At 35.9% G+C, this 24,155-nt stretch overlaps 1 protein-coding gene across 5 annotated transcripts in view; it reads right to left on the bottom strand.

Annotated features, from left to right (window-relative positions):
• The window catches only part of LOC127860710 (cAMP-regulated phosphoprotein 21-like), a 125,533-nt gene that overhangs the window by 86,576 nt on the left and 14,802 nt on the right, over positions 1–24,155 (bottom strand). For all 5 annotated transcript variants that reach the window (XM_052398969.1, XM_052398971.1, XM_052398970.1 and 2 more), the window contains exon 2: positions 6,749–6,866. The gene's annotated coding sequence lies outside the window, so the exon portion shown is untranslated. The remainder of the gene's footprint in view (positions 1–6,748; positions 6,867–24,155) is intronic.

Below are 24,155 nucleotides of genomic sequence, written 5' to 3'. Positions count from 1 at the left end.
GGCCCATAATTCTGTCAAAATGCCAGTCAGAGTTATATTACTTTGCCTGCACAGTCCCCTTATGATAGTTAGTAAGTGTTGCAAGTATGAAAGCAATAGCTTTGATTCTTACGGAATAAAATGGACCTAAACACAAAACTGCACCAAAATTTTCAATTTTCTAAGTATAAAAAGGGCACATAATTCTGTAAAAATGCACGCCAGAGTTATCTAACTTTGCCTTCCCAGTCCCCTCATGATAGTAAGTAAGTGTACCAAGTTTGAATGCAATACTATTGATACTTTCTGAGAAAAGTGGACCTAAACGCAAAACTTAACCAAAATTTTCAATTTTCTAAGTATAAAAAGGGCACATAATTCTGTCAAATTGCACGCTAGAGTTATCTAACTTTGCCTGCCCAGTCCTCTCATGATAGTAAGTAAGTGTACCAAGTTTGAATGCAATAGCATTGATACTTTCTGAGAAAACGCAAAACTTAACCGGACGCCAACGCCGACGCCGACGCAAACGCCGACGCCAAGGTGATGACAATAGCTCATATTTTTTTTTCAAAAAATAGATGAGCTAAAAAAAAGACACAAAGTACAAACATTCAAAACCATGCCAGGAGTGTTTCTCCCCTTTTCCCTAAATACAAGCAAAAAAAATCTCCTGAAAACCACACCCCACCCCCACTAACCCCCCCCCCACCCCAACTACTAACCCCCACCCCCACTAACCCACCCCCACTAACCCATAACCACTTACCCTAACCCACCCCCAATAACACACACCCACTTAACCACAACCCCACACCCATTGACCAACACCCAATAACCCACACCCACTAACCCATTTCTCCACACCCACTAACCCACACACCTTTAACAAGCGCAAAAAACAACAACAATAACAACACTCCAAGACCAGACACACATAACCATGACAGCCAATCTCAAAGAAACAGAAATAGGACAATAGCCAGCCCACACAGCCGATGGCGTCATCAATTCACTTCCACCTCGACGCTAGTCCCTAAGAGAAACGTATGACATTGAATCAAATGGAGGTCACACTTTCTTTCCTATAACCTTGGTGATCACTGATCAGAGTTTTCCATTCATGTTCCGCATAAACATCCCAATCAATGAATGAAGTTCGGTGCAGTCGGTTACCATGGCTACTGAAATCATGACATGATTTGATTGGTTCCCAGTACATGAGAATGATGTCTCCCTCCCTGAAATGATGTCGGTATTGATTTCATGTTTGGGCAATTGCAGACGAGTAACCAGCGTTGCTGAGCGACTTCTTAGAAAAGAGAAACAACCTCAGAGATAGTGATGATTTAACCCTTTGCATGCTGGGAAATTTGTCGTCGGCTTAAATTTTGTCTGCATAATTTTTTTATTAGCATTTTCTTTGATTTTTTTTTTACAAATACTAGCAGAAAAGCAAACAGTTTGGATCCTGATGAGACGCTACATTTTGTGGCGTCTCATCTGGATCCAAACTGTTGGCAAAGGCCTTTAAAATTCGGTTCCAGCACTGAAAGAATTAGAAAAGAGGAACAAACTCGGAGAGTGTGATGATTTACAGAGCATATTTCTATGCAAGACAAAAACTCAATTCCTGCAGCCAAGTAGAAATGTGTAAGACAAAAACTCAATTCCTGCAGCCAAGTAGAAATAAACATTTTTTAACAAGAGAAAGGAACAGTCATACAAATGTAGTGGTAAACCAGATTTAATAACAATGTTTATAAATTAAATGGTTATTGGCTAACTCTGTGCTTAAAAAATATACTAACATTCATTAACTTACACAATTGGAATAGTTTTAAATAATGACAATACAAGGGCCACTCCTCCGTAATGTAGTTCAAACCCTGTCAGAAAAACACCTTTTTTCTTAATAATTGATGGAAAGACAAACGTTATTTATAAAAATGTATAGGGTTAAACAAATATATATTTTTAACTTCTTTTTTAAGAAGAAAAGTGCTTGTTTGAATGAATGCTTACATTCTGTTCTACATCTTCAAAATTCTGTTAAAAGTGGTCATTTTGCCAAATAGTCCATTTAAAAGTCCATGTTTAGTGGCCAACTCTGCTAAAATGTCAAGGGCAAGGTCGTATGTTGGCCTTATGAAATGATTATCTATCCCAAAATACAAGGCAATGACTCCATCACCCAGCCACTGTTTACAGAACAAAACTAGTTAATGACTCCATGACCCAGCCACTGTTTACAGAACAAAACTAGTTATTTTGCAAATTATCTGAACATTCAGTCTGGCTAACGGTGTCTACCATACTAAGAGAGGGTAATCACATGAAAGTCATTATGTGGGCAATTTCCATCATTGAATAAATTAACTTAAAATTTCAATGTTTCAAAGACATTGTTGTATCCAGCGGGTTTTTCATCATTTTCGGAATGGGGCCGGGTCCCTTTCAATTGGGAAAATTCGCTGTGTTTTGACTAAAATTTAGAAATTAGTGTTGTTGTTGTTTTGCTAAAAAATGCTTCAAAATTGAGAATACAAGTGTTTTCAGTATTAAATTTACTAAGGTTGAAAAATATGGATTGGAGATTAACAAAATGTTGAGATCTAAAAAACAAGAGGCCCATAAGGGCCTGAATCGCTCTACTGCTTTAAACACTGTCACTGTGACCTTGACCTTTGACATACGACCTGAAAATCAATAGGGGTCATCAGCCAGTCATAATCAATGTACATATGAAGTTTCATGATCCTAGGCCTAAGCATTCTTGAGCTAACATCTGGAAACAATTTTACTATTTCGAGTCACTGTGACCTTGACCTTTAACCCAGTGACCTGAAAATCAATAGGGTTCGAATCCTCATTAATATAAAGACACTGAACAAGTTTGAAAAGAATCGGATGAAAACTGTGGACTTCATCGGATAAACAAGTTTTTACTATTTCGAGTCACTGTGACCTTGACCTTTGACCCAGTGACCTGAAAATCAATAGGGTTCGTGTCCTCATTAATATGAAGACACTGAGCAAATTTGAAAAGAATCGGATGAAAACTGTGGACTTTATTGGATAAACAAGTTTTTACTGTTTCAAGTCACTGTGACCTTGACCATTGACCCAGTGACCTGAAAATCAATAGGGTTCGAGTCCTCATTAAAGGGATCTTTTCCCGGTTTGGTAAATTGACAAAATTGAAAAAAGTTGTTTCAGATTCGCAAATTTTCGTTTTAGTTATAATATTTGTGAGAAAACAGTATTACTGAACATTTACCATAGTCCAATATAGCCATTATATGTATCTTTTGACGATTTGAAAACCTAAAAATTATAAAGCGTTGCAACGCGAAACGATTGAATAATGTGCAGAGTTCTGTTGTTGTTGTTTTAATTTACGATACTACGAAGATTGCTTGTATAAGGTATAAAATACCTTTTCTGTGTATACTCAGCGGAATAGCCGAGAGGGCTAATGCATTTTTACTTCAGACTAACTCCAGGACTCCGGGGGTCACTGGTTCGAGCCCTGGTACCGGCTACTTTTGTTTCCTTGTTTTAATTTTATTCTTGATTTTTTACTGGAGCTTTTAAGATCCAATGTTTACATTTATCAATATAAAGCATTTAATGACAAACTTCAAAATATGCCAAAATCTGTGAAAAGGCCCCTTTAATATAAAGACACTGAGCAAGTTTGAAAAGAATCGGATGAACTTTATCGGATAAACAAGTTTTTACTAATTCGAGTCACTGTGATCCTAGGCCTAAGCATTCTTGAGCTAACATCTGGAAACAATTTTACTATTTCGAGTCACTGTGACCTTGACCTTTGACCAAGTGACCTGAAAATCAATAGGGTTCGAGTCCTCATTAATATAAAGACACTGAGTAAGTTTGAAAAGAATCGGATGAAAACTGTGGACTTTATCGGATAAACAAGACAAGGTCTAACGCACACACAGACAGACAGACACCATGCCATCCCAAAAGCTCTTCTGCCTTTGGCAGTAGAGCTAAAAAATTAAAACAAGAGATGTGTTTGTCAGAAACACAATGCCCCCTATTGCGCCGCTTTGAAGCCATATATTTGACCTTGAAGGATGGCCTTGACCTTTCACGACTCAAAATGTGCAGCTCCATGAGATACAAATGCATGCCAAATATCAAGTTGCTATCTTCAATAATGCAAAAGTTATTGCAAAACTTAAACCAAGGTTAAAGTTTTGGGACACACCAATGAATGAATGAATGACAGACAGACAGACAGACAGGCCAAAAACAATATGCCCCCGATCTTTCGATCCGGGGGCATAAACAAATTTGGGGAGAAACCTTCCCATGGAAAAGTTTAGCTCCCATTTGGGAAAACTATATACTTTTTTCCAGTCTTTCCCAAAATTATAATTTATTGCCGGCCATGAGGTCCTACAATCATGCAGCCATTTCCGGCCCAGACTGATTATTTCAGGCCCAAAAAGTAAAAAATGACCACGAAAGACAAAGATGACATTTTTAACAATATTTTAATATTATCAGATTAATTAAATGCCCTGCTTGCTTACGAATTAATCAGATATAACGGGAACCAAAAGTATATGGTATCGTTTCTCTCCCTTTGCAAATCGACTCATATAGTGATGACGTAGTGTGTAATTTGCATTGACGACGCAGCAAAAATCTTCGGATACCGTATATGCACGTACGTTATTCAAGAAATGTAACCAATGAAAAAATGTTTTACATGATTGAATTATTCATAAATAACTCAGTAAATTCCCACTTTGGCCTTGAAACATTTCTGGAAATAGCTTATGGAATTCCAAATTTCACCATAATTTTATAACCGGACACGAGGTCCAGTTATATTAGAATCATTTCCGGATTTTCCAAATTATTATCGGAAAAATCCGAGAAAGACTGCTTTTTTCCATTGGCAATTGGGCCGATTACTTGACCCGATTTTAACTGAAAAAAAATACTGACATCTGGTAGTAATTTCTCTGTAAGACATAGTAGTTTCATGCTGCAACTGTCTCAATCTATAATGTTGATGTTGCAGTAGTCTGCAGAGCCTGTGAGGACTGCGCAGGCTACTCTGGGACAACACTTTACTCACATGCATTAAACCCTCTTTTCACAGAGCAGGACCCTACACCTGTATTGACATGGACGAATCCACTATATATTTTTCAGTTGAAAAAAACAACAAAGGACCATAAATAGATCTCGGCAAGTTCTAGACTGGAGGAAAAGAGAGAATAACATAACATACATAGTTCTTGCATGGAGCACTGTTATATATATTTCCTCCTTTGTTAGAAAAGCTCTGTACATTTTGATGTCACAATAAAACCTAGCCAATGACTTGCTGAACGACCAGATCACATGTGGTTTACATTCTTTCCTCTTTTCTTTTATTTCATGACCTGGCTTCTTCTGTTGTGTTGCGTGGCAACCTTGCATTTTTACCAGGGTCACACTGACATACAACATCGCAACCATTCACAAAACTCACCAAAGACGCTTCATTAACTCGCACTAAGTACCGGACGTAGATAATTATTCTCTCTCAAACAATTCCAAGCAAATGCACTATCTTAAAAATCAATAACGCCATCAAACCTTAGTACAATGGGAGGAGGGGGAAAAAGTGGATCAATTGTGCGATATAAATGTCTTAAAGATGAAAAACTAAATGCGTTCCGGAAACACGATGTCAACCTACAAGGAATATTTCATCGTGGACAGAATGGTTATTGGATATTTATTTAGTGTATCCCTCTTTATCAACATCATAATGTGGTTATTAAAAGAAGATAAATAAGGAACAATGGCTGTAAGTTGATCATGTTCCATTCGGTAATTCAATATTCTTATTTTTACTGATCACTATACCTTATTTATGGTTGAATAAAGTAACAAATAATTCTTTGTTTGCATGGAAAAAACGCGACATTTAACAGTATTTTAGTCATAAATAACAACTTTGAGTTATCTAAATACACTCACACTTTTTCTGGTTAAAACTGGTTTTTCTGGATCCAGATGACGTTCTGTGGCGTCTCATCAGGATCCAAACTGTTTGCTATTCTCATAGCATTTTTTGAAAAAAATGGATGAAAATGCTTATTTTAGAAATTCAGCAGACGACAATTTAGCAGACGACAAATTTCCCAACATGCAAAGGGTTAATTTGGAAATAAGGACAACACGTTAACAGTGTTCAACTAGCGACACTTTATCAGGGGCTGCATAGTTAAATATTTTATTGACATGCCTTACCATGACAGTCGATCTTCCGTACCCATTCGCAAATTGATATAACTTTCTGCTTTGTATCCACTGTTGTTTCTTTTTCATTGGAAGTAGTTTTTTTTTAATTGTCAATCTCTGAGATTTTGTGAGATTCATTAGTTTATTAGTTCAATAATCTTCATTTTCGCTTCACAATGTCGCCATTTGCACACGAATCAGCAATGAATTACCAAACAAATTTTAAAAGACCGACTTTCATTTGAAGATCGAGAAACGACAGCAAATGATCTCGCTCATTTAAATGCTTAGGTAGAATCTACCAGTGTTATATGCGGAGATGTTTTGCAGGCGGCGGATATTTCGGGCCGTTTATGAAATACGCCCGAAAAATCAGTCGTACCAACTCCCCATTTTTACTTAATCTGATGATTAAACCAAATCATGTTTCCAGCATCTTTGATTGGGATATTACACAATATTCAAACTCAGGATTACACCAAACTCTTACCGTGTGATATGGTAGATGTCTTGAACTAAAACCAACAAATATACGCGGCCATCACGGCCAAAAACATTTGGAATCGTGTCTTGTGTTCGATTTGCAGTTACCGTTCAGCATAATTGGCCTGGAAAGAAACAAAAACTTTGTAAAAGGTTATATGTCAGGGATCCCTTTGCAGGGCTTTTCATCAGGAAATTGGGAAGAGGCCCTAGCCTGTCAAATTGGGAATTCCGTGCACAATAACTGCTCATTTTGGGAAGGACGTGTTTTTTTTAAGTTTTTGAAACATGGTCTTTTTCATTGTGCAGGCGTATTAAAAGACACATTGTGGTGCATTCTTAATCATAATAGAGCTCATTGCTTTTAATTTGGGAGATGGCCAATATGTCTTAGTAAAAAAAGAAAACAAGAAAACAGAATTTTATTTTTACAATTTGGGAAATTCCTCTATCAATTTTGGGAAAAAAAGACCTTATTTTCAATTGGGAAGGCCCCGAATTTCTGCCCCTGTTATATAAGGGTGAAAAGCCCTGCTTTGGATTGGGAAAAATTGCTGTGTTTTTACTGAAATTGGGCAATAAGTATTGTTCTTGTTTTGCTAACAATTCAAGGTCACCTTTTAGAACTGGATGGGAGATGAATTAAATGTTGAAATCTAAAAAAAAAATGAAAACCTGTTGGGAATTTTTTATTAAAATAAGAAAGAAGTGTCTGAAGTGTCTATATCCCTATTTTATTGCAATTACATCTCACAAAGCATATAACCATAATATATATGATTTTGCCCTTGTTATTTGATTTATTGAATTTATTATTATTGAAAGTTCTATTAATTATTTATTTCCCAAATCAGTGGACATTTCCCTAGAAAAATTTAATTCCCGATCTCAAAATGCATTTTTTTCCCAAAATGGCCGGGAAAAGACCTGATGTATTGTGTCTTTTATGAGCCTGAATCTTTGTTCTTTATAAAAAATAAACCGAAAAACACATGGAAAGCTGTTTGAAGCTTTTAAATAAAGTAAGATGCCCATACGGACAATTAAATTTTTAAGTTATCTAGCAGTGTTCAACCATAATTAATATGATACTAAAAACACTTTAATTCTAAATTGAAGCATTTTTAACAAAACAACAACAACAATTATTTCCCAATTTTAGTCAAAAGGCATTTAGAATTTTCCCAATCCAAAGGGACATGGCCCCATTCAAAAAATGGTGAAAAAAACACTGTCTAGCTGGCAAGTAAATCAATTCGTCATAGGGGATCAGGCATCCATTTATTTCTATCCCTGGAAGTGTACATGGTTTCACTCAATAAACCAATCAAGAATTTCTATTTAGCAATATTTTTCTGTTGTTGATGTTGCTGCTGTTGCTGTTGTTGTTGTAAAACTGTCTTTTGTTTATCACTTTTGATTAAGCATTCATATACCGTAAAAACGCAGTCATAAGTCTAGCCAGCTCATAAGTCGGGGGGTATACTTTGGTACCAAAATTGGAGATTTTGAGTATGTTAGCTTCATAAGTCGAGTCAAAAATTTTCTGTTTACGAATTTCATAAACGGACGCCATTTTAAATGTACATGAAGTTGCAGTAGTATTCTATACATTGCACATGACGTCACTGTGGAACTGTTGAAAGTAGGCAAAGCCAACACATGTATTCTAAATTTTGTTTAATATATTCAATACGATTTATTGTGGAAATGGAAAATAATATTTTTCAATATAGACAAGCAATGCATAAGCAACCACATAGAAAACAACATAGAAAACTTTAAACAATACGATCTTATGTACATTGTAATATACACAACACAGTTAATGGGCGGATGAATGTTACCTTCATAGCACATTTAAATCCCTCGAAACGCGAGTCACTGTCACTATACACATCAAAATCCCTCGAAACTTGAGTCACTATCACTATTGAACAGAGCTGCGGCTTGCTCTTCACTAAGTTGATCGCAATATACATCCGAATCGTCAATCTCAGACACTGGCATCTCGGCATTCTCGGATGATGGACCGCTCGTCGCGAGTTCGTCGTATATGGCATCATCCTCTGATCCACACATGCTGTTGGATATTCCGCACTTCAGGAATGAGGCGATGACCGCACGCTGTGGTATACCATTCCATGCCGCTAGCACCCACTCACACACTGTTGCCAGTCCTGGCCGCCTCAGGTTTCCGGCTTTCGTCAGGTCACGCGGGCCGTCTACCATCCAGGTGTTCCACTGCTGGCGCACACCGACCTTGAACGGCTTGTTTAAACAAACATCCAGGGGCTGTAACACTGAAGTGCACCCCCCAGGTATCACAGCCTGACGGGTGCGCAGCTCAGCAAGTCGTCGCTTTAAGCGATCCATCAGGTGGACACGAAACATGTCCCACACGAGCAACGACCGTTTCTTTAGTAACCCACCCGGTCGCTTGCTCCACACGTCGCTCAGCCAACGCTCCAGAACAACATCGTCCACCCATCCTTTCTCCTGGACGTACACATAGATACCTGGCGGGAACTTCTCTTTCGGGACAGTTTTCCTCTTGAAAACAACTGCCGGTGGCAATTTCGTCCCATCAGCCATGCAGGCAAGAATCACCGTAAAGTGGCTCTTCTCAGAGCCAGTGGTACGGATTGAGATGGTTTTCTCGCCGATCGGGTTCACCGTGTTTGAACCTGGCATGTCGAAGCACATCGGCGTCTCGTCCATATTCCCGATCTGAGATAGCTCGAAGTTAAACTCCTTCCGCTCCTTTAGCACGAAGCTGTGGAAGGAGTCCACCTTCTTGTCCACATCAGCAGGCAACTTCTGGGCAATGTGAGTCCTTTGGCGCAGCGTCAGCCCGAACCGATTCATAAAGCGGGTACACCAACCCGCCGATGCCTTGAATACCGAAACGTCGATGTCGTATTTCGGATCCTTCGCCATCACCTGCGCCTTAAGTCTGATGGCATTGCGCGAAACAGCAAACCCACATTGCCGCTGATCTACTATCCAAACGTTCAAGTCCATCTCCATAGCGTCATACGGACTGATCCGCACAACACGCCGTTTCTGTTTGTTAGGTCCACTCACAATTGTGTCCTTATTCTTACGCCAATCACGCACTAGTTTCTCACTTATACCAAACTCACGTTCAGCAGCACTGTTGTTATTTAAATTCTCCGCAAACTCTATCACACGTATTTTAAATGCATTGTCATAAGCCTGGCGTTTGCGTTTGCCAGGCATTTTCAAAGATTTATCGTAAGTCCAGTTGTGTTTTTGTTTATTTAATTAATAAATGGTTGCACTCAATAATCCACGCTAGTAATTATCCACAAACTATTTTCCGCTTTTAATCCGATGAAACAATATTATAACTGTAATCCAATCTCTGTACTTTTAATCTGACTGTCAAAACAATTGATTAGTGTCTCGGTAAAACGTGTTTTTATAACAATGATTGACATACCCAAGAGACCGCTAACTCCACCTTTTTCTCTGAAACAGTTTCAAAGGCGGAGCTATACACGTGCTCAAGCATAATGGGACGATTGCAATCGAGTTACAAACACGCGATTGGTTAAGCATATCGCTTCTCTAAACAAAGGAATCCAATTTTGTCGGCGAGAAAGATGTTCTTTATGGCTTCTTGACAGGAAACGGCTTTCCTTTGATGACGTCAAACTGTCGATTCACACATATTGCTAATTTTCGCGAGACTTTAAATGATGTCCTTGATTCTTTGTTTACATGAACAGTAGAAAAACAACACCTGCTTACATTAAGACTTTGGATTAAATTATCAAAATAAAAACAAGAGTAATTGCAAACTGTGATTATATTAATTGGTAAGTATCAGTAAAAATACGACGTTTTGTTAGTCGTAAATCAACGATTTTCTTTTATACAACAACAACAACTTTTGCCGCAGGGATCAATCTTCATCGAATTTCATTATTTTTTTCATGGAATTTCATTATTTTTTTCATGGACCACCTCATAAGTCGATGCCGGTTTTTTAATCAAATTTTGGTGGTAAAAAATCTCGACTTATGACTGCGTTTTTACGGTATACTGTCAAACATTTTGGTAGGTTGAGATTAACACAAATCATGATATCAATTAGATGACAGAAAAAAATGTAAAATCGGAACCCAAAACTTGCCGCCCCAAAAAAATTTGGGATATAACAAAAGAATGCATTTCCCCAAAAAAGCACCTTAAAAAGGAATAATAACAAAGAATGTTCAACTTGAATTATATCCATGGGTTTTAATGGTGTGGCCAAATTTAGGCCCCATTTCCAAATCTCAAAAAGTATATACATAAAATGAACCTTAGTGTGATACTGCAAAAACTAAAATTTCCTCTCAATTTAAAATATTTGCAAAGTAAAAAAACAAACATCAGCATCCATATTTTGTCAACATAACCTGATTTTCCCCAATACAAAAAGGCCTCAACCCAACCCCATAAAGGTGAAAAAACACTGATAATATCCTCCATTCATTACTCACTATAATTATCTTATTTCATAGATCCATTTAACAATTTTACATAACTCTTCACATTATATTCCAACCACCTGTGAATATCAATTATTTTAACAAGAAGACACCTTGCCTAAAACACAAGGGACTAATTAATACTCATTATTAGCCAATTAATATGGAAACAATTTATGACATCCACACGCCAAAGTAATTATTACATTCTTTATGTCATCACCTTAGTCAGGGAAACACACAATTTATGTACATGCATCAGCAAATATTGCATCAAAGTGACAGGCAAAGTGACGGTAAGCCATAACCCTTTGCTACCGAAATTAAAACAATATTTCAGTGTAAGCGCTTGTCAGTCTTTGTCAATGACAAGATTGTATTGACACATACAACCATATTGTTAACCACAATAAAGAGATATATCTTTTTATGACCCTAACTTAAGCTTAGGTTTGAAAACAGCGTTGTTTCTGGTTGCCAAAACCAACCACATATTTTACCTGCATTACATTTACAGGCTAATAAATAAGTTAAGATGTTCTGTAAATTAACATCAGACCAAAAATATAAAATGTTTCATAAATAGTCATAAGAATTCAAGTATTAATTGAAAGAAAATAATTTTGGGGCCATACACATGAAACACTTTTTAATTTTGGTTGGCCTATGATGTATTTACCGGGAGTGGCATCAATAGATGTTAATTTATTCCAATACTGCGTGTTACTCAGTTCAGTAAGGAATAACAATTATTAATTATTTAACATTTAACCTGCAATAAATGTAAATATGAGTACAGTGTCATTTCTGAGAAGTGGATTGAAAAATGTGATTTATAAATGATTTATATTAAAGTTTTAGTTTTTGTATTTAACTCTTAATAATTTTTCAACAAGTCTGTATATTAACGAAGCATGTAAAATAGCATGGAGGTACATGATGTATGATTTTGTTTACATCAATTACAATAATTATTTAAACAGAGCTTAAATCAATGCTTGACAGTTCAACCTTAAAAATATTACAAAATTTGTAAACACTGACCAATACATGACACAACTTTTGTTAAATTTTATAAATTTATTTCAACACAAAATGTTTTCAAATTAAATGTTTGTTTAATCAATAGACATTTAGTTCTGAAAAATATAAAAATGAAACAATTATATGGAAACATCAAAATGTTGACCAAGTTCGACAATTAATGTTTTCTCTTCTTTATATTTATAAAATACCGGAAAACTAAACTTCCCACCGTGGGAGCGTTCTTTAGATCTCCCCCAAAGACACCAAGTACTGGTTCTAGGCCCAGGAAACGGACTCGAGAGCGTTTATATAAGCCTAAGGCTTTCGACGCAATCGAGCTAAAATAAATAGGTTTAAACTAATGGAGAAAATACCTAAAATTTTCACCATCACTATCCGAAAAAATCCAAATATAATTGAAGGTTTCAAAACAAATATAATTATCTTGCAAATTATGTGCATAATTTAGTTAATGTCCCTATGCAGCTTTCTGGCTTGTACTTCGGTTCAAATAATATTGACAACTTGACAACAATTAGTTATCAATTTTTAAGTATTTGTTAACAACCAAAGTTATCAATTTTTAAGTATTTGTTAACAACCAATCAAATACACCAATTCCCAAATCATAAGACTTTACTACGCGAATTTTCCTAATTTGAGATATTTTTTACCTAATTGTTCCCAATTGGGCTTGTACAAGTACTTTTCCCAATTCGTCAAAAAATCAATTGCTGCATAAAAAGTTAGGTTGGGTAGTGATTAATAAAATTTTGTGGAGAATCGAATCGTATCACATTAATAATTTATGTCTAGATTATTTATACATGTACAATGGACAGGGCTCGAAATTAACACTCGCACAATCGCAAAATGCGAGTGAAAAATACCGATTGCGAGTTAAGTTTTAAGCCACTAGTAATTGTTTGCGAGTAAAGAAATAGTGAAAAAAACAACAGTAAAATTGCTAAATGCGTTCGACGTCCTGAACGCTAAACCATAGGTCATGGAACGTCCTAATACCCGTATGCGCAAGCGAGCACCTTGTATATAGACTAGTATACTTATAGTACAGATACTAGGATGGTATTGGTACAAAGAACGTTAAACAGTCGACTTATTCACACGTGTTCATTGAACTTGAACAGACATGGCGTCGAAGCGAAAAATAACTAGTTTCTTTTTGCCCACAGATGGAAATAACAATACGAAAGATAAAGCAAAGTTAACTGTTGAATATAAAAAACGAAATTAAATTATGTTTCCAGCAAAAAAAATTGCGAGAATGTTTTTGATTTTGCGAGTTGGTATTAAAGCTGCTTGCAATGTTTTGCAAGTAGAAAAAAAGTTAAATTCGAGCCCTGACAATCGAGTTTTGTTTATAAGAGACTTCCTTTAAAATGAAAAGTCCATAAAACTTAAGAGTTCTGTCACGGATAAGCCTGTGTGGACTGCACAGACAATTCTGGAAAGACACGTTAACCCTTTTATGCCCAGTGGACTCTCCCATCCTTCTAAATGGGATCAAGTTATTTCCAAAATTAGGGATGTCTGGTATATTTATTTCTATTTTTAGAATATTTCTTACAGAAATTCCTTTAAGCAAACAGCGCAGACCCAGATGAGACGCTCATCTGGGTCTACGCTGTTTGCAATGTCCTTTTTTCAGGACGCTAGGCATAAATGGGTTAAGCTATGCTTTAAGCCCCATTTTGCAAGAACATTATTCTAATATATAACTCCCCTCAAACTAAGTAGTTTACTGTGGGTATATCAATGATCATTTGTTCAATAAATCAATGTTATATTTACCTGTCTTAAATCCACAACCCTTAATTTCCTTTACTTTTATAAGAGTTGAAAAGCTATTTTTCTACAGCATAATCAGTCAAAAACATTTTGCAGCAGCAGAATAATACAAAGCATCAAAGCACAGAAAATCTGTATCAAATCCAGCACCAACAACACTGGCAATAACATACAACTATCCAGAGGACGCGTAAAACAACACTCAGTACACAAGTACCTGTACAACAAGGGAAACACAAAAATCTGCAAGCACTGTCAGATACAAAAACATACGCCTACACAGTAATTCCCAAAAATACTGACAATACCTGCAGTGGAATGACAAGAACACCTTGACAAAACACCATAGCATGCTAACAAGCACACATGGAGATCAATTCTATGTCTCGTAATCTGTTTATGAGGCCTACCTGCATAAAATATCAATGGTGATCAACCGCAAATGCTCAGGAAAACAATAAATGCAATCTCCTCTCAAGAATTCAAGAAATATTTTACCAAGGAAAATGTGTGCACTTTTGTGTACCAGAGCTTCTATACATTCTTAAACAAACTTATTGTAATGGCTTGTGTTTTCTAATTGATTTCTTTGCAAAATTAATTTAACATTTGCAATAGCAATGCCGAGGGCTGAAACAATATCATTCACAAAACAGTAATAATTGTTTTTATTTTATGCTTTCCGGTGGTTTAAAGAGAAATATCAGTGAAATAAAATTGGTATTTCACTGTTTTAAACAGTGAAAAATAACAGTGAAAAATAACGATATTTTTCACTGTTTTATTGTGAAATGACGTCTTTTTTTGACGAAATGACGTCATAAATGCAGCGTAATTATCCAGTTTAACTCTTTTACAATGTTAATAAACGGTGAAAAAAAAGCATAAAATAAAAAGAAAATATGTTGGATTCAATGGAATATCGATTTTAATTCACTCGTGTTCATTAAAAATACATATTTATATGATCACTCGTGAAATAAAATCGATATTCCATCGGATCTAACAAATATCCTCTATGTGAAATGCCATCAGGTTAATCAGGGACCACACTTTTATAGTATTTTTAGTTTACTAAAGTCTTGTCTAAACAAACATCCAGTGTAGGCAGAAAATGTCTTCCCAGATTAGCCTGTGCAAACTTCACAGGCTAAATTAACCCTTTGCATGCTGGGTAATTTGTCATCTGCTAAAATGTCGTCTGTTTAATTTCAAAAATTAGCATTTTCTTTGATTTTTTTTCAAGAATATTATCAGAATAGCAAACAGTTTGGATCCTGATGAGACGCCACGTTCTGTGGCGTCTCATCTGGATCCAAACTGTTTGCAAAGACCTTCAAAATTCGGTTCCTGCACTGAAAGGGCTAAATTAAGTCAACACTTTACAGACATGCATACAGCCTCATTTCTCCAGAAATGAGGCAAAAATGTACTTGGTCAGAGGCCAAGGTTATTATTAAACAGACATAGCAGTAGTGAACATCAAAATCTCTTGCAATAACAGCAGTAATGAATATCAAAATCTCTTGCAATTACGATATAATCAAATAATCAAACAAATGCCTTGCATAACACTTGCATAACAAGCCACCCACCCACTGGTACCTCTACTGTCTAAATCAATTAAGGGTTATTATACACTGAATAATTCCAAGAAACAAGATGACCATGGGACCCAAGATGCTCACATGAGACCCGCATTAACTAGACAATTCCAAGAAGGCGGAGATAACAATAACAAGAGATGTGTTTGTCAGAAACACAATGCCCCCTATTGCGCCGCTTTGAAATAAAATTTCAATATATCATATGGAAGGTTTATAAATTATCTCCCTTTTAAAGCTTATTACTTCCCTTTGATTGTACTTTATGACTTTTGACCTTGAAGGATAACCTTGACCATGACCTTTCACCACTAAAAATGTGCAGCTTCATGAGATACACATGCATGGCAATATATAGTTGCTATCTGCAATAATGCAAAAGTTATGCCCAATGTTTAAGTTTTCGGAAGAATGCACAGACTGACAGACGGACTGACAGACAGTTCAACTGCTATATGCCACCCTATTGGGGGCATAATAAAAGTACTAAAGATTTGTATTTAATGTGTAGGCTTATTTTTATTTACAAACTTGACTGAGATATCATTACAACAAATGTTTTCACCAAGTTTCATGAAGAGTGGACTAAATATGTGATGTCTAGAGTGTTCACAAGGTTTCAATATACCCATAAAAGGAAAACTTCAATAAAACCAAAACATATGAGTTTGTATATATAATTTTTTAATTTGATGATTACACCGTGTGTTTTTTTCACCATATAGGGAATGGGCCAGGTCCCTTTTGATTGGAAAAATTGCAGTGCTTTTACAGTACAGCTAAAGCGGCACAAACATAATCCACGGCTACGCCACGGCCAGATTATAAGTACGCGGCGGCCGAATCGTGTGTTCACGCGGCGTATCGCCGTGGCACTCGGCATCGATCCGCGCAACGACGCCGAGTCTGTGTTAACCTCGCGTACTTTCGCGGAGTAAATCCGCCGCATACGTACGCGGCGGATCGAGTGAAAAGATATCCACCTACATGTACATACATGCATGTGTAGCGTATAATTAATTACGCGCAACTGTTAATGTTTCGTTCGATTATCATTATTTAATATGTAATCCGAAACACACTTCCGAATTTTAATGCTAACGCGACCTTTGACAAATTCTAGCGTCAAATAAACAGTGCTAAAATATCCTTTGTTTCATAAAAAGCGCGCGAAAATTATGCAGACATGTAGAACGTCGTTTGGAAAGTTTGGGTGTATTTTGTGTTGTATAAATACATGAACATCACGTCAGGCGTAAATCGCGTGTTCAGTTGAAAAAAACGCCCCGATTAGACGTTATTTCATCATCTCTATAAATAGTAACAAATGCCAAAATGTATTTGATACTTAAGGAAATATCGAGAATGTTTGTGTATCGTAAATATTTACCAGCATTTGCTTTAAAACTGGAATATACGGGATTATCGGGTAAATTAGTAGCGATATTAACTGTATAATATGAACAAAATCAAACGTGTTTATATACGCATATTCAAACAATAGTTATAATAAGCTGATAATTAACAAAACAACAAATACGTCGTCACCGTCTTGATTATTGATGTGGCTTCAAACTGCAAATTTTCTCAGCTTAAATTTTATAGCAAAATCAACATGAATTAATTTATAAATCCACCATATGCTGGAGCCTTGACCACTTGTATGTGCGAAAACATAATTACGTGACCTTGTTTATGTGTGAAATACATACATTACGGGCGGGAAACAAACTTAATTGGAAAGACACATTAACTATGCTTACATGCATATGCTAATACAATCCGCGCACAATAAATTTATTATGATTTTAATTATTATTATAATTGTTCTTTCAAAATTTGTTAACTACATGTAACTAATTATTTTAAAAAGATTTTTTATTTCATGATGCGCATCGACTCGGCATCATGTCGCGGATAGCGGCATGCCTCGGCGGACAGATGCGAAGTTTCGCGGCGAAATGCGACTTGCCGCTGCATACTGACGCGGCTTCAACGACTGACGCGGCATCGACTCGTTTCGCCTTGCCACCGCGGATCACGAAATACGTTTGTTCCGCTTTGGCTGTACTGTACTAACATATAGGGAAATTAGTGTTGTTGTTGTTTTGCTTACAAATACTTCAAAATTGTGAATACAAGTTTCTTCATTAGTATTTTTACATAGGTTCAACTTATAGAGCTGGATGGGGGATGAAATAAAAGTTGAGATCTAAAAACATTTTTTTTTTATTAAACCTTCAATTTTAAATTTTGAGGTCCCATTTAGGAAAACTATAAACTTTTTTAAATTGGGAATGGGGCCAAATACCGCACGGGAATTTGAATGAATGTCCCCCTCATATATTTGACCTTTGACCTTAAAGGATGACCTTGACCTTGACCTTTCACCACTCAAAATGTGCAGCTCCATGAGATACACATGCAAGCCAAATATCAAGTTGCTATCTTCAATATTGCAAAAGTTATGGCAAAATGTTAAAGATTTTCATTTTTTTCTCAAATTCAAGGCGAGATAATTCTGGACTTATAACTCCGATATTGCTCATTGCTCAATCGGGTTTGACTCATCATTCAGATAAAGACACTGTGCAAGTTGGGAAATGATTGGATGAAAACTGTGGACTTTATTGCGTAAACAATCCTTATTTCACAATTTTCTCAAATTCAAGGGGAGATCATTCTGGACTTTTTACTCTGATGTAACCCATTTTCAATAGGGTTCAAGTCCTCATTAATATAAAGACACTGAACAAGTTTGAAAAGAATCGTATGAAAACTGTGGACTTTATCGCGTAAACAAGAAAAAGTCTTTACGCACGCACAGACTGACGGACGGACGACGGAAACCACGCCATGACATAAGCTCTTCAGGCCTTCGGCCAGAAGAGCTAAAAATATAAACTTCTTTCAATTAGGAATGGGGCCGAATACAGAACCTGAATTTGAATTTTAAAAAAAGACTGTAACTAACAGGTCTCTTGTACAAGAATCAGGACAGTGTGTTTAAAGGAAGCAACTGCAATAATTTCTTTAAAACATCACACTTTACTTTTAATGTGCATTTGTTATCCCATAATGATCATAACAGAGGCTTCTGTCTTACTGTAACATCATGCAGGAAATTAGATAACTAACCTGGACCAGGTTATTGAAATATTATCCTGACATGCCTTATAATATTATTTTATTATTAACTGCAGGGTTGTTTTTCTCAACATTTTGGTCCTAATTTCCATCTAGTAAAATCCCTTACTTTTGACTAAATGCAGGAAATTAGATCATACATATTCCTGGACGAGGTTATTGAAATATTATCGCAGCATGCTTCATAATATTAACTCTTTATCAGTAGATACATATTTTGATGCAATTGCAGTCCCTCAGAAAGTTGTATTTAATTAAAGACCTTTTTTACAAGATTCAAATTTTAAATGCTTCATTTCATTTCATAGATACTGCTGAGCAGTAAACAGCATAAAACCTGAACAGACTGCAAGTTACTCGCAGGCTGTTCTGGTTTTATGCTGTTTGCACATAGCAATTTTCAATTTTCCTCTGAGTGGGAAAGGGTTAATCCATATATGCCTAGCATCTAGAAAAAAGGCCTTGGCAAACAGCGTAGACCCAGATGAGACGCCGCATGATCCTCTGTTTGCTTAAAGGAATTTCTGTAAGAAATATTCTAAATATAGAATATACTAGACATCCCTAATTTTGGAAATAAATTGATCAAATTTAGAAGGATGGGAGAGTTCACTAGGCATAAAAGGGTTAATTTGTAGTGCTGCAACAATACGCCAAAAACCGTATTGCAATATATTGTCAGTTCAAAAACCCGTATTGCAATATATCGCAATATATTGCTAACTTGTACCAAAATTATAACTTGCCAATTACCCAATAATCCCATAAATTCCAATTTTAAAGCAAATTCTGGTAAATATTTACTATAAATGTGCTCAAGAATAATAAGAAACACAAACATTTGCAAATTTTCTTAAGTATCAAATACATTTTTGCAATTGTTACTATTTAAAGATGTGATGAAATAACGTCCAACCGGGGCGTTTTTCCCGCTGAACACGCGTAATTCAGCTGACGTGATGTTCCCGTTTTTATACAACACAAAATACACCCATACTTTCCATGCAACGTTCTACATGTCTGTATAATTTTTGCGCGCTTTTTATTGAGACAAAGGATAAAGCACTTTTTATTTGACGCTATAATTTTTTATTGTCGCGTTAGCATTCAAATTTGGAAGCGTGTTTCCGAAATTCGGATTACAAATAATGCTCAAATCAGAATCGAACGAAACATTTACAGCTGTGCGCAATTAATTCAACGATAATCTGTTCAAAAGCATCGAATGAATGCTCCTATGTAACAATGCTACTCCGTATAATACACTTTTTAGAATGCTTTTTTTACGTAAAAAATAATTTACAATTCTTTGTTTTGTTTACCTTTTTTATCATTATTTCGGATGGCTTTTCTGGACGAAATGTGAATGAATTTTTGTAAAATTTTCGTACCGGTATGATGAAAATCATATCGCAATACAATATGCGGATTGCGTATTGCGATATATACCGATAAACCGGTATATTGTTGCAGCCCTATTAATTTGGCTGGTAATTATCATTACGGTAATACCTGCAGGGATTTTTCATCACCATTTTGGCCCTTTCCACATTGAGAACAAGAGATGTGTTCGTCAGAAACACAATGCCCCCTATTGCGCAGCTTTGAAGCCATAATATTTGACCTTTGACCTATAAGGATGACCTTGACCATGACCTTTCACCACTCAAAATGTGCAGCTCCATGAGATACACATGCATGCCAAATATCAAGTTGCTATGTGAAAGAAACATAGAAGTAATGAGCATTTTTCGAAACCCAAACGCGAAACCTAAACGCAAAGTGTGACGGAAGGACAGACGGACAGACGGACGGATAGTCTGATCACTATATGCCCTCCTTCGGGGGCATAAAAATAACACTGAAACAAGTACAAAAAACTAGAATTGTTGTTGAAATTATTAAACTGATATTATGTTGTCACTATGTATCAACCTTATCCATGTGACATTCTCATGAAAACAAGTTTTTTCTGTCTATTAAAATTGATCTTTCATTGAAATGATTTATGTTCTGTATTTACTTAAAAAGCATGTTGTTTGTGTATATGTATGTTAATGACGATGAGCTTTATATGCTCAAGTCAAAATAAACTTTTCTGTTCTTTTCTGTCATATGTTTTTCAGTGTAATTGGACCTTTTCACCTTTCGTAAATTGACAAAATTTTAAAACAAGAAGGCCATGATGACCCTGAATCACTCACCTGACTAACCAAATACAATCCCAACCCAGATTTCATCAAGATAAACATTCTGACCAAATTTCATATAGATTGGATGAAAACTGTGACCTCTATTGTCTACACAAGGTTTTTTCTATTATTTGACCTAGTGACCTAGTTTTGGACCCCAAGTGACCCAAATACAATCCCAACCCAGATTTCATCAAGATAAACATTCTGATCAAATTTTTAAAATATTGAATGAAAACTGTGACCTCTATTGTCTACACAAGGTTTTTCTATTATTTGACCTAGTGACCTAGTTTTTGACCCCAGATGACCCAAATACAATGCCAACCCAGATTTCATCAAGATAAACATTCTGACCAAAATTCATAAAGATTGGATGAAAGCTGTGACCTCTACTGTCTACACAAACAAATTGTTGATGGTTTTTCTATTATTTGACCTAGTTTTTGACTCAGATGACCCAAATACAATCCCATCTCAGATTACATCAAGATATACATTCTGACCAAATTTTATAAAGATTGGATGAAAACTGCGACCTCAATTGTCTACACAAAGTTTTTCTATTATTTGACCTAGTTTTTGACCTAGTGACCTAGTTTATTACCCCAGATGACCCAAATACAATCCCAACCCAGATTTCATCAAGATAAACATTCTGACCATATTTCATAAAGATTGGATGAAAACTGTGACCTCTACTGTCTACACAATGTTTTTCTATTATTTGACCTAGTTTTTGAACTTGTGACCTAGTTTTTGACCCCAGATGACCCAAATACAATCCCAACCCAGATTTCATCAAGATAAACATTCTGACCAAATTTCATAAAGATTGGATGAAAACTGTGACCTCTACTGTCTACACAAGGTTTTTCTATTATTTGACCTAGTTTTTGACCTAGTGACCTTGTTTTTGACCCCAGATGACGTAAATACAATCCCAACCCAGATTTCATCAAAATAAACATTCTGACCAAATTTCATAAAGATGGATGAAAACTGCGGCCTCTATTGTCTACACAAGGTTTTTATATTATTTGACCTAGTTTTTGACCTAGTGACCTAGTTTTTGACCCCAGATGACCCAAATACAATCCCAACCCAGATTTCATCAAGATAAACATTCTGACCAAATTTCATAAAGATTGGATGAAAACTGTGACCTCTACTGTCTACACAAACAAATTGTTGAAGGACGCACACACGCAAACACGCACGCACACACAACAGACGCCAGACATCACACGGTCACATAAGCTCACCATGTCACTTCGTGACAGGTGAGCTGAAAATGTCTCAGACTTGCAAACGTTCGTAGTTGTTATGATACTTGCTAGGAAACAGTATAATACTGAACATTTAACATGCTCTTAAATATCCATTGTATGCATCTTCTGACGATTTAAAAACCTGAAAATTATTATATGTTACAGACGCAAAAATGTGAAGAGTTCTGTTGTTATCGTTATATTTTGTGACACTACGAGAATTGCTTATATGAAGTATAAAAATCACCACTCACTGACTATGAGCACGTATGGCCAAGTGGTTAAATTTCAGGGCTTTCCACAGGCCATTTAACGATCCCTCGCCGGGGCGCTTGAATTTCGAAATCAGAGTCCCCGGGCGCTTGAAATTTTCCGATCAGTGTATTTTTCAGTAAAAGAAAGTGGAGATTGTAAAAAAAAATCAAGGTTTCTCTATCAGTGTATCAATATTTCCTGTTTTAAAAGAGCACTCTGTACCTACTTTCACAAGTAATCGCCATAAACATCACATGGGGTAATGGATAATCCACTGATAAGAGAATAGCATGACGTGAATATCGATTATTCTAGCCACATTACACAGTCATTTAAATGCTGACAAGGTTGTATCATGTAACTTTCCAGTCGTCAAACTGTGATGTTCATCGTCCAATCGGTTACATGAATGCTTATGAGGGGTTAACTATCGACCATTATTTTTTATTGACGTCGGGCACGAAATAAGAGTTTATCGCAGCTTGTTTAGCAAGAAGTTGTACCATTTACGTAATATAAAACCGGTAACTAGTACAGTACATTGAAGACGGTTTCGGGCATCATCATCACACCTTTTTACTGTAAACAAGTGTTACCCATGACTCATAATTAATACGAGAAATTAATTGCAAGTGGTAAACAATTAATGACTTATAGCGAGTAAGTTGTGCAAAAAACTCCTGGTTACAATTATGCGATAACAATTCAATTCCAGTATATGTATATTTCATCATGTCCATTTATAGAACTGATTCAACTCGTTTTTCGGACTTTTATTCGACACGAAATGCGCTTTAACAAATTTTTGTTGAATTAATTACGCACACTTGTAAATGTTTCGTCCGATAATCGATACTTAAAAGACTGATGATGGCAACCGGCCGTAATCCTCCTGGAAGACGTGAATTTCATGCAGAATTCAGTCAAAACATTTATTCGACTCGTTAAGTGTTTAAAACAAATTATCGTTGAATTCATAACGCAACTGTTAATATTTGTTGAAATCTCAAATGGGAATAATTAAATTTGTAATCCAAAACCCATTCCCGTAAGGTGATGTTAACGCGTTTTTAATCCGAAACACACTTCCGAATGTAAATATTACCGCAACATTAAAATATTCTTGCTTCAAATTAGCAGTGCCAATTTTTTTTTGTGTCGAATCTTTTTCTCAATTAAAAAGAGCGCTAAAATTATGCAGCATGTACAACGTCGCGTCATTTGCATAGAAAGCCAGGTATTTTCCGCTCTATTTTGGGAAAACGCCACACTGGAATTTTGGGAATTTCGCGTCGTGAAAAACCCCATTTTGGGAAAAAAATCAATCGCAAAACTGGCTCAATTGGGAAAAATAATAGCATGTAAATTAGTGTTTCTTATATTTCAAAGAAGCCGTTAACTGGTAAATAACGTCTATTTTGATAACAAATTATTAAAATTTTACAAAATATTATGAACATGTGTGATAAGTGCAGGTTTTTTATCCGATTTTGGGGTGAAAAAAAAACGCACTAAACGCTGGATTTCAGGGGAAAATAAGAAGTCTTAAATAATCAATTTAACATAATTTTATATTTTCTACTCTTGATCAGGTAAACTTAAATATTT

Source organism: Dreissena polymorpha, chromosome 15 (genome assembly GCF_020536995.1).
Source record: "Dreissena polymorpha isolate Duluth1 chromosome 15, UMN_Dpol_1.0, whole genome shotgun sequence".
NCBI classification, from domain to species: domain Eukaryota; kingdom Metazoa; phylum Mollusca; class Bivalvia; order Myida; family Dreissenidae; genus Dreissena; species Dreissena polymorpha.
The sequence above is the reverse complement of the archived record's forward strand: the minus strand, read 5'-3'. Positions and strand labels throughout refer to the sequence as shown.